The sequence below is a fragment of the Marmota flaviventris genome, chromosome 4 (assembly GCF_047511675.1).
Source record: "Marmota flaviventris isolate mMarFla1 chromosome 4, mMarFla1.hap1, whole genome shotgun sequence".
In the NCBI taxonomy this organism is placed as follows: domain Eukaryota; kingdom Metazoa; phylum Chordata; class Mammalia; order Rodentia; family Sciuridae; genus Marmota; species Marmota flaviventris.
The window spans coordinates 129282610-129297323 of NC_092501.1; the positions used below are offsets into that span (position 1 = coordinate 129282610).

At 37.1% G+C, this 14714-nt stretch overlaps 2 protein-coding genes across 6 annotated transcripts in view; one reads left to right on the plus strand and one right to left on the minus strand.

Annotated features, from left to right (window-relative positions):
• The window catches only part of Cab39l (calcium binding protein 39 like), a 128005-nt gene extending 119321 nt beyond the window's left edge, over positions 1-8684 (minus strand). For all 3 annotated transcript variants that reach the window (XM_071611515.1, XM_027928860.2, XM_027928859.2), the window contains exon 1: positions 8496-8684. The gene's annotated coding sequence lies outside the window, so the exon portion shown is untranslated. The remainder of the gene's footprint in view (positions 1-8495) is intronic.
• A 177-nt stretch (positions 8685-8861) lies between these two features.
• Positions 8862-14714, plus strand: part of LOC114087327 (histone-lysine N-methyltransferase SETDB2-like) — a 72465-nt gene continuing 66612 nt past the window's right edge. For 2 of the 3 annotated variants that reach the window (XM_027928748.2, XM_071611512.1), the window contains exon 1: positions 8862-9312. The gene's annotated coding sequence lies outside the window, so the exon portion shown is untranslated. Of the gene's footprint in view, positions 9313-9764; positions 9875-14714 lie in introns of those variants that run through there. The other variant, XM_071611513.1, reaches the window with a different exon arrangement.

Sequence of the window (14714 nt, forward strand, 5' to 3'; positions counted from 1 at the left end):
TTTTCATCAACTGAAATGTTTTGACTCTCATTTTGTTTTCTACTTGAAGTAACTTTATATGGATGTTGTCTGCCACCTTCTGTTCATTTTTAAGTGTTTTATTTTTCTTAAGCCAGATGGCAATTGTATATACACAGGAGTGAAGGATTTGGATGATTTGTTGTATTCTTAGTTCAATAGTACCTAATTAGGGTTTTTTTTTCATCAGTTATTCTTTTTTTGGATGAGAGGAGAGGTTGATCTTTTTTCTATTCTTTTTCACCATGATCCTTAGTTTCTTTCTTCCTTTTTTTTTTTTTTCTTTTTCTTTTTTGGTGCCAGGGATTGAACCCAGGGATGTTTAACCACTGAGCCATATCCTCAACCTTTTCTGTTTTGATACAGGGTCTTGCTAAATTACTGAGGCTGGCTTTGAACTTTGATCCTCCTGCCTTGGCTAGGATTACAGGCATGTGTTACCCTGCCCGGCAGGATCCTTAATTTCTACTACTTCCTTCTCTTTTACCACCCACTCTCCACTATTTCGAGGTTCAGTGCCCCTGCAAAGTGCCCCTTCAATGTACCCTCTTCCTAGAAACAGTACTTTCAAGTTCTTTTCCTCCAACAAGCCTCACACCTCTTCTCGGAATTTCCCTATTCAGGATGGAGATGAAGAGGAAATTATTTTATCTGTGTTCTGCTAGTCCTGCTTCCCTGTTCTCTTTTCTACAGTCTCCACTTCAGTTACTACTTGTGCATGGGTTCCAGAGCTGGTCTGCTGGACTGCAGTGTTGTCTTCCTCACATACCCATGATTTCACTTAATGCTAGGTAGGCACACTTATAGTCCTGTATTCTCTTTTTGGAGAATACCTAGGGAAATTTGGATTTATGCAGTCACCTCATCCTACTGAAACCTGGAGAGTCTATATTTACTTTTAAATAATTTTCTAGTTTTATTGTATGCGGCCAGAATTTTGCTTGACAGTTTTCATAATTTTGAACTGACATTTTCTTTGTGGTTAACATAAAAGATATTTTTTATAAATGTACCATATACACTTGAAAACATGTATTCCTTACTAGTGGATTTGGAGTTTAATGTACATTTGTAAAATCTATGTTATTGACTCTATGACTAATTTTTTCATCCACTTATGCTGACAGAGGTGTGTTGAGTCTCTATTATTAGCATATTTCTATTTCTCCTTATCTCTAATAGTTCTTGACAGTGGTGTTGTGTCTTTGGGTAAACAGACTTACCAAAAGGTAAAGATTTCAAAAATCTTTATTGTGAATTGTAGCCTTAAAGTTATAAAATATTCTTTGTTTTCATGCTTTTTGGCCTAAATTTTGCCTTGTCTAATACCAAGATGATGAACCTTACCTTTCTAAAATGTACATTTATCTAGCATTTATTTGCTCATCCCTTTTATGGTTATTAACAATATTGTTTAGATTATTCTCAATTTATTATAAATTCCTTTTTTTTTTTTTTTTGGCAACAGGGATTAAGCCCAGGGACTCTTTAATCACCAAGCCACATCCCCAGCCTTTTAAAATATTTTATTTAGATACAGGGTCTCACTTAGTTGCTTAGGGACTTGCAAAGTTGTTGAGGCTGGCTTTGAACTCACGATCCTCCCGCCTTAGCCTCCCAAACTGCTGGGATTACAGGCTTGCGTCACCACGCCCGGCCATAAATTCCTTTTTTTATTCATACTTTTTACAGTTGTAACCTTTTGTATAAGCAATATAAAATCCCTTTTTTTTCATTAAGTTAAGTCTATTTACCTTTGAAGGCCTTTAAAAAGAAAACAGCCTGCTTCCTCTATATACTCACACTTTGGACACAAAATGTGTAGATTTAACTCTCACACTAAGCAATTCTCTAACTCTCTGGACATTAGTTGGGTGACCCTACAATTCAATCATGAGACTAACTAACCAGAATTGGCAGAGACCTCCTAAGTTAAAAGCTCAAATTCACAAAACTATCACTTCAGACACTCATTGCAGGTCCCAAATTGTGACCTAACCTTCTGACCAACCATCTATAAGTCAGAGTTACCTACAACCCTTCCTCAGGTTCAGTAATTTGCTACAACAGCTCACAAAATTCAAAAAGTGTCTTACATACTACTATCAGTTTATTATAAAGAATATGATACAGAAATAGCCAAACATGAGAGATGTATGGGGCAAGGGATAGGGTTGGGGATGCAGGGTATCCATGCCCGCTCTGGGTGTACCACTCTCCCAGCACTCCCATGAGTTCACCAACCCAGCAACTCCATGAGTTAGGGTTTTAGGGGGGCTGTTATGTAAGTAGGATTAATTAAATCACTGACCACTGATGACTGAATTCAGTCTCTAGAAGTTCTCCTTTTCCAGTGGTCTAGGAGATGGGACTGAAAGCTCTTCTGATCCTCTAACCATATGGTTGCTTATTCTAGCAATCAGCTCCCACCCTTCAAATTACCTCATAAGCATAATCTCAGGAAAGGTTGAGAAGGACTTCTTATGAGTAAGATATTTCTCCCAGTACCCAGAAAATTCCAATGGCTTTAGGAGCCTGTGCCAGGAACCAGGGAAGAAAAAGAGCAAATATCTATTTTTTAATACAACACCATATCACAAACTGATATTTTTGGTGTTATGATAGTGTACCAGTGTAGTCTCTCTTCTTTACTTTTTAGGGAATATTTCTTTTAGTTTTAGTAAAGGTTTGTGAATTTTGTTCCTGTGGTTAACTTTATAGTAATTTCTTTTTATAATACCTTCATTCCATCACCTCTTTTAAGATACTGTTAGTTTCCTGATATAAGCAATAACAAAATTAGCTATTTTCTTCCTTCTCTCTCAAGATCTCATCTTGATCACTGGTGGGGAGGGGGTGGGGGGACAACGACTGGGGATTGAACCCAGGGGTTTTACCATGAGCTACACCCCCAGTCCTTTTTATTTTGAGACAGGGTTTCACTAACTTGCTTAGGGCCTCACTGAGTTAGTAGGGCTGGCCCTTGAACTTGTGATCCTCCTGCTGTGGCCTCTGGAGTCACTGGGATTGTAGGCATGCACCACCATTCCTGGAAATCACTGGTATTCTTATTGTTCTATTTCATATATCTGAGTATGTTTAAGCTTTCCCAGTTGGCCTCAAAAACTATCTTTTTCCTCCCAGCTAATTTTTTTTTTCCAATGGAGCATTATATTTACACATAGTATTTGGGTTCCTTTGACATAATTATAAATACAGGGATTTGGTTTCAATCCCTAACCCCTCCTTCCCTAGCTTTTCTGGGGATTGTGTGTATGAATGGGGAGGGTTATATTATTATGTCTATATTGTCAGACTATATAACATTTACATACATATCACCATTATCCCTACCTTTTCATCTTGGTGCTACATTCAAAATACATTCAGTGCTTACCACTTACCTTATAATGAAGACTTTTCAATCATTTTTTGGTTGTTTGAAATTTGTTCTCTATTATATTCTTCAGGACGGATTCATGGAAACAACATTCCTTGAGTTGTTTCATGTTCATAAATGTTTGTTACTGTCCTAAATTCTTAAAATGATGCCTTGGCAAGACATGAGTTATTATAGGTGGGCACCAGCACACCCAGATTTCCAGTGTGATTTTTATTCCACATGAGTGGGTTTTTTTCTCCACAACTGCAAAAAGTTCCTTTTCTTATTTTTATTAAATCATTTTTGGTACTAGGGATTGAACCCAGGGATGCTTTACCACTGAGCTACATTCCCAGTTCTTTTTATTTTTTATTTTGAGACAGGGTCTCTTTAAGTTGTTGAGGCTGGCCCTGAACTTGAGATTCTCCTGCCTCCACTTCCCAAGACACTGGAGTTACAGGTATGTGCTTCCACATCCAGCTCTTTTCTTGTTTTTAAAACCTAAGCATTTTATAAGACTACATCTCAATATTAACCATTCTGGGTTGACTTCCCAGATTCAGAGTTTGCCTTTCAATATCTAGATTTAAACCTTTAATGTTGGGTGTTCTTGCAGTTCTAAAAGTTGTTCTAGTCCATTGTTTTGGTTTATATTTTTATTTTAGTAAAACAAATTTCGTCATTTTAACCATTTTTAAGTTTACAATTCAGTTGCAGTAAGTATATTCACAGTGCTGTCTAACCATTACCACTATGCATGGATTTACATTTGGGGAATTGTAGAGGGCTCTCTTTAACCTTTCTTCTCTTGACTCTAAAAATGTTTAATTTTCTTCACTGTTTTCCACTTCTCATTTGTGCCTTTTATAATGTATTCATTCTTGTTTATGACATTAGATAGCCTATAAATGTTGTGAAAAACAGGTAAGGAGTGCTCAGAATCTGGAGTGCTGATCTGGGCCACCAGAGTAAAATAAACTTTTGGTTTCTCTCACTCTTTTTAAGTGTCCTTGGCAGCTTCTTGCCTGATTCCCACAACACTATTACCACTTGCAAGGACTTATCCCCTAGCACAATAGACTTAATTTTTCAGTTTAGGCCTGTGGTGAAGGGCAGGATGTAAATCAGCCATGTTGGTTCACAGTCTGGGTCTGCATGATGAGGTGGGATGAGCAGGAAACAGGAGTGGGGGCGGGGGGTGGAGCTAACAGCTGTGTGTCGCACAGCCACCTGTCAGCTTGTGCTTTTACACAGGAAAGAGAGTATTGGACCCAGGGGGTGCTTAATCACTGAGTTACATATACCCTTAGCCTTTTTATACATTTATTTTGAGATAGGGTCTTTCTAAATTGCTGAGGTTGGTCTTGAACTTGCAATCCTGCTGCCTCAGTCTCCTGAGCTGCTTGAATTACAGGTATAGGCCCAGCTAAACTTTATTCTTTAACGTCACAATTACTTTTTCAGTTTATCATAGTAGCCAAATATCTATTATTACTATTTTATTTTTTGATACTCAGGATTGAATATCCAGGGGTACTTTATCACTGAGCTGCATCCCCAGTCCTTTTTATTTGAGACTGGGCTTCGCTAAATTGCTGAAGTTGCTCTCAAAGTCACTGGGATCACAGGCATGTGCCATCTGCCTGGCTTATTATTTGCAGTACTGAGGATTGAACACAGGGAGCTCTACCACTGAGCTACATTCCTAACCCTTTTAATTTTGAGCCAGGGTCCTGTTAAATAACTCAGGTTGGTAATCCTATCTCAAGACTCTCCAGGAGCCAGAATTACAGTTTTATTCCAGTGTCTGGCTCAAACCTGTACATTAACTAATACAAAGTCCAAGCTGAGGAATATTGGCTTTGTCAAGAATACAATGGCATATAAAATGTACAGAAGGCTGGGATTGTGGTTCAGTGGCAGAGTGCTTGCCTAGCATGTGTGAGGCATTGGGTTCAATTATCAGCACCGCATATAAATAAATAAAATAAAAGGTCCACTGACAACTGAAAAAAAAAAAAAAGTAAAAATTTAGAGTGGCTTCATTTCAGCACTGGCAGTGAGAATAGAAAGATGAATAGGAAAGGTATTTTGGAGTTATCCGGTTGGGCAAAAGGGAGAAGTAAGAATTTGGTTTTAAATTTGAGCCACATGGAAGATTCCTAGACCAATAATCAGGATAGAGAACATAGGAAGAGTTGTATACAAATTGAGTAGATCTATCAAAAGGCCATGAGAAATGTCTGAAGTGTTTGGAGAGAAAATCTGCCATAGACTTGGGTTCATTTGCATTCAAATAATAATTTAAGGATTAGAGATTACAAAGGGGAGAAATTACAGGTTTACCTAGAAAAGGATCCCTCCATCCTTTAAAAAAAGCCAAACAGCTGGGATGTAGCTCAGTGGTAAAGTTACTGCCTAGCACATACAGGGCTCTGGATTTATTCCCAGGACTGAAAGAAAAGAAAAAAAAAAAAAAAAAAAAAAGCCCACTTACATAGTACTTTAAAAATTTTCCCATTAAGTGAAACAATCTGAATGTTCCACTGTTTGTCTAAAATAGTCAGTGATTGACGGAAATCCTCATGATGCAGGCATTCACTTAGTTTTATCCATTATCACAAACTACAGTGGTCATTTTGACTTTTACAATATTTTTTAAGGCTGAGAATGCAGCTCAGTGATAAAGTACCTCTGGGTTTAATCACCAGTATCAAGAGATAAATAAATAAAAATAATTTTTAAGAGTCTGGTGTGTAGCTCAGTAGTATATACTGTGTACTGCATTTTTAGTACCAATACCTAACACCAAAATAAACAAATTTTTTAAAATGATGATTGTACATAATTTGGTTTTTCAGTGATCGAATATATTTAAATGTATATTTGTCTACTTTTTTTTTGCAGTGCTGGGGATCAAACCCTCATGAGAAGTGCTCATAATCACCATAAAGTCTTAACTCATAATTATTAAAATGCCAAAGGCAAAACTTCCAAAACAGGTTCCATAAGCAGTTTATTGACTTTATTATATTGAATCACATAAACATTATAATATACAATCTGTCAGACTACACTACATTCACTTAAAAGGTGTTATAATTTTTTTAACTAAATAGTGCTTTACTAGATAATGGGAAAATCTAAATTTGTACATTCAATGGTATAGCACTGGAAAATCATATCTACCTTATCAATCTAAGTGAAAACTGATTTTACTTAATCATTTAACATAGTTCATACAAAACGCCATTAAAAAAATTTCTAAAGATCTTCAGATTATTGTGAAATCCTGAAACAGAAAAATGATCATAAACTTGTCCTTAATATTGTGTGTGTGAAGTGGAAGTTACAAATAAATTTAGTCCAAACAGAAAGTCAAGTTTTCCAAAAAGGTTAAAAAATTGTTTTTCAGTTAGGCTTAAAAAATGAATATCCATATTTCTCAATCACTGTACTTTTTAATTCAACAATATATGGTCTAATATGCATTCACAACAGGTGAATGAGATACCAATGTTTTAGAATACATTTGCTGACTTCGGATTACATTTCCTTCTTTTTTTTTTTTTTTTTTTTTTTTTGCTGCTGGGCATCCAATCCAAGACCTCCAGCATGCCAAGCAGGTAGTGGTTGCATCACTGAAGTGCATCCCCAACCCCTATGATGTTTTTCATTCATTTTTCTCCAACTTGATAATATTAACTTATAATAATATAATATTAACCCATTCTGTTCCATCATTCCCGATGTGGAACAGTTTAAAAAAAAAAAAAACTTAAAATTGCTTGACAAATATACCATTTATGATAACTTTGTAACAATTGTTTGCTGAATTGAAAACTTGGGACTTAATGTGTTAACATGTTCTTTAGCCATCGACACAAAATTACTGATATTTGAATTATTGCAACTTAGGTTTTATAAGGTTCATGAATTCAAACACAAAATTAATTTAGAGTGTCAACTACTTTTTTTTTGTTGTTGTTCCTGCAAAATGCCTACATCATGTACGGTAGACTTAATAGGGTCATCAGTTAACCTTGAATAACTGAACACTAAACTGGAAGCAGATATCTTTCTCCATTTTCTTTTCATGCACTTTAAACAGCTAAAGTTAATCACAAAAATATTGCTCTTTTGTCGGCTTGGTTCAGATCCAATAATTTTTTTTTTCCTCAAACGAAAATACCAGGTGTTTTCTCTACGTAAAAACTTAAAAGAAAGAAAGAAAACGAGGTAATTCTCCTTTTTTTTTTTTTCCCCTCCCAACCCCAAAGAACTCGGAAGGTGCTTTCCCCTACAAATGCCTCCTCCTGCTCCATGACTAAGCAACCAAGCATGGCCCAGCAAATGCAAAGATTTATAACTCAAGAACACCTTGAAACCGGGGAAACAAAGATTTGAAAAAATTCTTCTTTCAGTTTCCCTGTTTCTGCAAAGACTACCACTTTTAGCTTAAACAAAACAAAACAAAAAGGCTGCAGGAATGCTGGTTGCACGCTAATCAATTTTTATGTAAACGCAGAACCTGACTTTCCCTAATACAAAGGACGGCCTCAGACAAATAGCAACTCCTAAGAACAGCGGTTTAGCAGCCACTGAGGCAAACAACAAAAAAAATGAAGGGTTCTTTTTCGAATTTGAGAACAGCTGGTGAGGCATCTCCCTCTTTGCCCTTCCATTAGCAGCTTTTTTGGTTTCTGAATCCTGCAGTCCATCAGCCAGCCTCCTTTACCAATAAAGGGGGTCGAACGGTCAGAATCTTTTCTGATCAGACTGCTGAGAAACAGCTCTCGGAAACCAAGAATTCAAAGTAGAGGCACGACAACCCCACTAAACCCAACAACGACCAACAAACCAAAGCTTGGTATCACCACAGCCACCACCATGCTCACTTCCCCTAGCCCGGGATGAAACTCGATCCAAGAAACCTGTGCTTTCAAGAAAGAAGGCGCCAAGTTTCTTCCCTCAGGTCCCTCCTCTCTCCCGTCTCTTCCCCCAGAACTCTTCTACAAGGACAGCTGCTAAATAAGCTTTCAACCACCCCAAAGCCCATTTCTAGCCACACACAAGATGGCAGCCTCACACATACCGAAGGAAACAGCTGCGCCACCACTCCAGCGATCCTGGCCTTTAGACTACGGGTAACTCCATTGGCCGGTCCAGGAAGCGCGAGACAAGACCAGAGCTCTGGCAGCCAATCAGGAGGCGGCGCGCTCGGGAAGCCGCCGCCTAGCCGGTGTGCTCAGCGAGGGAAGCTGCTGAGGTGTAGACCCGGTGGGGAGTGCGACCAATGGGCTCCGGGCCAGGTGGTGGAATGCTTTTGGTTTCCGACTCCTCCCAGTTAGTGATCGCTGTAGCATGGCTTGGATGTTAGAGGTTGCGCGCTTGCCCCTCCCGGGCGGAGGTGAAGTGTAATAAACGGTGAAGTACTTCCTGGCCATAGGGCACCTGAAGCCGCGTAGTCTCCGCGACGAGAAATTGGAGAACCTGATCCGCAGGCGAATCCAGCCTAGCTAACGGAGCAGGCGGTGCGCCACCCTCCGGTTTGGCGGGCGGCTTGGAAAACGCAGAGGAGTCGGTGTAGCTGTGGCACGGCAGTGGGTAGCTCCCTGACGGTTCCTGCAAAAAACGTCCTGGAGCCCTCCGCCGCTTGAGCAGAGGTTGCATGCCAGCCAGTGCACTCTCCCTTTCCTTTGCACCCACGTGCAGTCCCGGACTGGAGAAGGGACAGCGGTTGCTTTGAGTTCTCAACCCCTATTTCATTCTATCTTACGGTGCACAACTTAATGAGAGGTGATTCCTGATCAGCTGGGAACCCGAGGATCTAAAAGGGGCCATAGGAAATGATCTACAGTATAAAATCCAGAAGCAGAACTTGAAGGATTAACTACTGACCCATTTCCCAGGTAAGATGACACAGCCTTAAATAAGTGAAGTCATTTTATCCAATACCACGGAGTTTATATTAGATCCTAGGAGCTCCTGATTTCAGTAGCCATAATAAATAAAAACAGCACGGAACAGTATTTAATTTGCCGCTCTTTACCGTGTGGAACTCTGCAGTGAGTTCTGCATATATGAAGGAAGGAGCCCAAGCAAAGAGGGCTAACTTTGAGGCGGTAGAGTAAACAAAACATGGGCTCTTGATACCAGGCTGTCTGGTTCCCTAATTATGTGCCACTTACAATGTGACATCCTAAGCTTCCTCATCCAGAAAAGAAAAACGTTCCCAACACGTGATTCATACTCAAATGTCTTTACCATCCTCATAATTAAAATAGGGAACCAAGAGGAATGGTCACATTGTGTTATCCTTTTAAAAACGGAAAGGAACTATACATTGAAGCAAAGGAGACCTGACTTAATTTTTCTTCAAAAATGAAAAAGTGACAAGAAAAAAAGGGAACAAATTTTAAAATCCCAGTTATCCTGAAATGTTAGCATCGTCTGTCTCTGGAGGATAAATTTGTGAGTGATTTAAATTTTTTTGTTTATGATTTCCTGCATCTTGCTAATATTTTTCAGTAAGGGTTTTGTAAATTGACTTATCTTCAAATTTTAGGAAGGTGTGAACTGCACTGGAGAGAGCTTTTTTTTAAAAGCTCCTAGTGTACTTAGGTGGAAATATAAGTTGGTAGGCTCTTTCTAGAAGGCAGTGCAGTAACACACTAAAATAGATGATTCCTTTCTGAAAATGGTACACTTGAGTACACTTTTACATTCTCCCTTGACAAAATTAGAACCTTAACAGATAAAGAGCTAGATCCAGAATCCCTGAATGCTTTTACTCCCCTGCCCTTCATCGCACTTAAGACTGGTACAGAGCCTTCAAATCTTTTTATATGTAGTTTAGTCTCTGAAGTCACATATATGTATTTAATGGAATCATTCTGCAACTTATTTCTTCTCTCCAAAATGTTTTTGCCGCACATACACGTTATTCATTGTTCATGTTATTTAGAAATCATTTATTATACCTGTTGCGTAGTACTCCAATGTAAGTCTGAGTTGTTCTGTTAATGTAAAATCTTTCTGCTTCTTTTAGTGGTTTTCACATTAAATTCTATTTTGTTTGATATGTGCTTTGTTCTCTTAATGGACTTTAGGTTGTTTGCAGTTTTTCACATTAACATTGCTGCAGGGAATGTCTTTGTGTTTTGTTATGCAGACGTTTTATTTCTGAAGGATATACACCTAAAAATGTAATTATTTGGTTTTAAGTTATGAACATAGTTTTAGTAGGTCCTACCAAGTTTGCTCCAAAATGTCTTTACTAATTTACGCATTCAACAATAGTTTGAGAGTTCAGTTTCCCTACAGTCTAGACCAACCCCCAAATAATATCTTAATTTTTGCACATCTGAAGACTCAAAATGACTCTTAATTTTCCTTCTCTAACTTGATGTTGGAATAGCTATTCATGTTTATTAACTTATATAATTTATATCAATTACTGTACTTTATTTTAAAAACTACCCGATTTTCTATAGGATGACCTTAATGATTTAAGGAATTCTTTATATGTCCTGAACACTGTGTACTTTTTTTTTTCTTTAATATGAGAGAATTTTTATTTTGTTTTATTTTTTTAGTTTTCAGCGGACACAACATCCTTGTTTGTATGTGGTGCTGAGGATCGAACCCGGGCCGCACACATGCCAGGCGAGCGTGCTACCGCTTGAGCCACACCCCCAGCCCACTTTTTTTTTTTTTTTAAACAAGAGAAGAGTCTTGTTGTGTTACCCATGCTTTTTTAAACAAGCAGGGGTCTTGTTGTGTTACCCATGCTGGCCAGTTTACGTGATCCTGACTTAACCTGCCAAGTAGCTGGGACTGCAGGCATGTATTATCACACCTGATTGATATCCTATATAATTTTTTTAAAAGTTTTTCTACCAGGTTTTGATAGTCTATATCAAATTAAGGAGGTTATCTTTTATTCCTAGTTTGCTATGCACCCTCACTCTCCCCAAGTGATTGACTCCCTATCTCCACTTCCTTGCCATGTACTAGGACTGAAACCAGGGTTGTTCTACCATTGTACTATGTCCCTAGTTCTTTTTATTTTTCTGTTTTGAGGCAAGGTCTAATTAAATTGCTGAGGCTGGCCTCAGACTTGAAATCCTCCTGAGTGCATGGGATTACAGTCATGTGCCAACCATGCCAGGCTTCAAAGTCATTAATTTTTGTTGAAAATTTTTCCTTTGTTTTTCATCTAAGACCACAGTTTTCCTCCATTTATCTGTTAATGTAAGAATTTGAACTGATAACTTTTCCAGTGTTAAAATTCTTGAGTATTCCTGAGTCTTACTCTAATATTACTATACTGCTGGATACCTTTATTTAACATTTTTAAATTTATACCCAGAAGTGATTTGGGCCTTGAGTTTTTTTCCTACAATTCAGATTATACTAATTTCATAAAAAGAGTTGAATATCTTCCTGTATTTTTCCTACTTTGAAACAGTTTGTATAGAATAGAAAATTGCATTCCTTGAAAGCTTTGTACAGTTCATCTACAACTTCATGGACCTGCTATATTGGGAATGAGGGGATGGGACTGTGTGGCCTGCAACTCTGGTTAGATCTTTATTGGTTATTTTGTTTGTTTGTTTGTTTGTTTGAATTGTTGTTTTACTGTGCCCACAGCCCAAGATCTTTATTGTTTTCATTTCTTTTTATGCTTATTTATCTAGATGGTATTTTACTTCTTGAGCCCATTTGGATTTTTTTGTGGGGCTTTTATTGTTTGTTTGTTTGTTTCTTGGTACCAGGAATTGAATCCAGGGGTTCTTAATCACTGAGCCACATCTTTGCCCTTTTTTATATTTTATAATTTGAGACAGGGTCTTGCTAAGTTGCTGAGGGCCTCAATAAATTGCTATGGCTTGCTTTGAACTCATGATCTTCCTGCCTCAGCCTCCTGAGCTGTTGGGATTACAGGTGTGCACTATTGTGCCTGGCTTGAGCCCATTTGGTATTTTATATTTTCCTCGAAAATTTCAGTTCACATGTGTATTGCTATAATGTTGTTTGAACTTTAGCATGTTTAAAAATCTTTTTAGTGTATACACAGATATATCTTTCATTTATTGTTTATTTTGTTTGTCTTTTCTCAGCTTCAATTTAACTATTATGTGAATAATTTTAATTTTCTCATTTTCTAATGAAAAAACTCATTTAAGGCTTAACTATTTCTCTATGTTGTTCTGACAGAACCCTTTCTTCAGGTTTGATATGTATTATTTCAACTGATCTCCATTTCTCAATATTTAAAAATTTTTGAATATTGATATTTTTTAAAGCTTTGCTGTCCTCTGTAAACAATAAGTTATTTGGAAATTTGTTTTTTATAAATTTCAGACGAGATCCGGCGCGTTCAGGTGGTATGGCCGTAGACATGTTTTTTATAAATTTCAAGAGATAGTGTAAGGTAGAGCTTAACTTAATGTTGTTAATTTTGATTTTTACTTATATTCAGTGACAGATCTATGTCACATAATTCTTTTGGAATTTGTTGAGAACTTCTTTTGGTATCAAAGATCTTGGCTAGAAATAGAATTATGAGTTCGTACCTACTTTCCTTTAACATTTTGTATTTGGTTTATCTGGCGAGAAGTCTCATTACCAATCTTATACATGTTCCTTTTAGATAATGTAGATTTTTCTTAAAATTTCTAATACTGCCTTTATTATGTATATTCTAAAACTTACTACAGATTGTTTACTGGTTTATATTAGATTGTGTCGTAGTTAGCACTCAGTGGACTCGGTGGTCCTATTTGTATTTCAGTTCTGAGAATTTCTTAGTCAATATTGTCTCATGTACATTCTCTCTGTTTTGTATTTCCTCTTGTTTCTTTGCTCTGGGTTTTCCATAAACTGCTCAGTTCAGGCTTTCAGATTACTAATTAGCTGTTCATGTGAGTTTGTTCTCTTATTCAGCCATCTATTAAATTCGTTTTAGCAATTGTTTTTGTGTCTTAGATTTCTAATTGGTTAGTTTTCAAAACTATGTTAATTCATGGATGAGGTTTTCTTCTTTAGTTCTTTGAGGATATTAAATATAATCACATTTGTTTTAAAATTATTTTCAGTATTCTGTATTAATTCTTGTATAATGAGCTTGTGAAGTCTCATTTTTATGGGATAGCCTTCTTCAGATGTTTGAAGATTCTTACTTGAGCACTTATCTGTCCTGAGAAGTTTCTTGCGCATCTTCTTGTGTTGTGAATGGTTGCCATTATCCCTGCAGCTTCTCATCTGTTTCCTTTCCCCAGAGAGGCCTCACAGACTTGGTCTATAGAGAGTTCCTTTGTTTTCAGCATGACTGTCTATCTAATACACACACACACACACCCCTATATATGTTTTAAAGTCTTCCAATATTTTTATGATTTATGGAAATGACAGAATAATTTATCAAAATTCTTGGTGATTCTCAAAATGTTAACTAACGTTTTGAGGATACAACTTTTGATTCCATTCTTTTTTAATATTTATTTTTTAGTTATAGGCGGACACAATGTCTTTACTTTAAATGGTACTGAGGATCAAACCCAGTGCCACACACATGCGAGGCAAGCAATCTACCTCTAAGCCACAATTCCAGCCCTGATTCCTTTTTGATCTATTAGTTCTACCACTAGGTATATATCCTAAGGAAATAATCAGATACTCATAAATATATTGTTCCAGCATTATTTGTTATACTGGAAAATAATAATCTAAAAATGTTTCCATGTCTGAAATAGAGGTTTATTTTCATTAGTAATTAATAATTTATTAAAATTTAATTACTAAAATCCTATATTTTCCCCCCAGTATTGGGGATTGAATCCAGGATCTCACAAATGCTCTACCTTTGAGTTACAACCTCAGCCCTGGATTTGGTTTTTGTTTTGTTTATTCTAGGAATTGAACTCGGGCATTCTACCACTAAGCTACCTCCCAAGCCCCCCCCCCTTTTTTTTTTAAATTTTGAGACAGGGTCTTACTAAGTTGCCCAGTTTGGCCTCAAATTTGTAATCCTTCTGCCTCAGCCCCCCAAGTAGCTGGATTATAGATGTGCACCATTGCACCTGGCTCTTAACATACTTTAATGTGTGGATTATTGACCGAAGTATATAACCATTGAGTCATGTAAAAATATTAATGATGTGGGAGGGTGTATGATGTTACTAGTGAAAAAGTATAAAAATTTTATACTCTATACTTTTAAAAATTACATACTGAGAGGATAGTAATAATTGCTAGTATTAACTGAATCCTTCACTTCTGTCAGGCACTATTCTAAGTGATTATTAAG